The sequence below is a fragment of the Octopus bimaculoides genome, chromosome 1 (genome assembly GCF_001194135.2).
Source record: "Octopus bimaculoides isolate UCB-OBI-ISO-001 chromosome 1, ASM119413v2, whole genome shotgun sequence".
NCBI lineage: Eukaryota > Metazoa > Mollusca > Cephalopoda > Octopoda > Octopodidae > Octopus > Octopus bimaculoides.
The window spans coordinates 125,076,998-125,078,835 of NC_068981.1; the positions used below are offsets into that span (position 1 = coordinate 125,076,998).

Genomic DNA, 1,838 nt, shown 5'->3' on the forward strand with positions numbered 1-1,838 from the left:
ATATATATATAGATATATATGCATATATATATATATGTATATATATATATATATGTATATATCTTTTCCTTACTTCAGTTAAAATAGACTACAACCATGCTGGGGCATCACCTTTAAAAGTTTTTTGTCGAATGTATAGACCCCAGTACTTATTTTTTAAAGCCTGGTACTAATTTTATCGGTTATTTTGCCAAACCGCTAATGTTACACATCAGTACCACTGGGAGGGGGAAAATACTGACAGAAAGATACACTCACACACACACACACACACACACACACAAAGATATATATACGACGGGCTTTTTTCCAGCTGCTGTCTACCAAATCCACTCACAAGGCATTAGTTGGCCCGAGGCTATAGTAGAAAACACTTGCCCAAGGTGCCACGCAGTAACACTACACCCAGAACCATGTAGTTGGTAAGAAAGCTTCTTACCACACATCTACATACACACATTCAGGCAACCACATATGCACTCCAACGTTAGACACACACACACACACAAAAAGGATAAAGGGTTTTAAGCAATATGTCATCTAATTTCCTTAGAAAATTGAGAAGACGTTTTATATCTGTATATAAATAAACGAAACCTGCTACTGACTATTTTTTCTTTTTGTCATTGTCAATACACACATACATGCACACGTACATACATACGTACATACAAGTTTGAGCGTGTGTGACATTTTACATAGTTCATCCTACACAAGTTAATATGTGAAAAATAGAAATTTAGAAAGAAGTTTCTATAGAACTAGTTTTGAAGCATAGAATAGCTATGGAGGTCCACCGAATATAATAGTAATCAGAGGGGTCCATAGATAGAAAGAAATGGTTGTGAATACCTTATTTAAAAAGTGATTATATAAGAACATAGAGATGTTATAATTAGTTGACGGTGTTTATTACATAAACATTGTTTTAAAAGTCATTTTTATCACTCCAATATCGATAATATTTGGCTTACATAGATTCTTCCGTCAAGAGTGTTGAGTTCATGACTATAAGGTTGTTGGTTAAGTTCCTGGATCAAGAAGCGCGTTGTGTTTTTAAATAAGGCACTTCATTTTACGGTGCTCCTGTCCATACAGCTGAATAAAAGCGAATACTATTTACGTATTAACCTAGGATCCCATAGTTAATACCTACGTATTAACTAGCATCCCATAGTTAACCTGTAACTGTTGCTTGTACACCCAACTGCTTCATATCGTACGTAACTGGGATAAGCGCTAGCCTGATGAACTTCCAGGTTCAAGACAAATGTTAGTTTTTTTATTAACTCTTGTCATGTAAGATGTTAGTTGTTGTCTCAATCTTTTATTATAATTCCATTCAAATACCGGATGCTTTACAGAAATATTAAATGTATCAAATCTACTTCAGTCCTTGACTGGTACTTTAATCCATTAATCTCAAAAGAATGGAAGGTAAAGTGACCTCAGCAGGATTTGAACTGAGACTTTAGAAAATAGACACTAAATGCTGTAACAGATACATATATACATATATATACACATGCACACAAATATAGACAAATATTTACTCACACATACATATGCATACATGTATATACGCTCATAGTCCGTAGTGTCCATGAACATCGGGTGGATCATATCCATGCGTTCATTTTTTCGGGCTACATAATATCGGCACAGCTCGGTACAACCCCAAAAAACTGTTATTGCCAGTTGGTATCATTAGGCTGTAGCTAGCATAATGAAATAGTTTTATATGCATATTCAAAAACGTTTCCTGTTTACAAACTTAAAGGACACACACACACACACACACACACACACACACACACACACACACACACACACACACA

The 1,838-nt window shown here is 35.1% G+C and overlaps 1 protein-coding gene across 1 annotated transcript in view; it reads left to right on the plus strand.

Moving 5' to 3' along the window:
• Positions 1-1,838, plus strand: part of LOC106873821 (zinc metalloproteinase nas-14) — a 51,910-nt gene that overhangs the window by 29,771 nt on the left and 20,301 nt on the right. The gene's annotated exons all lie outside the window — the stretch shown is intronic.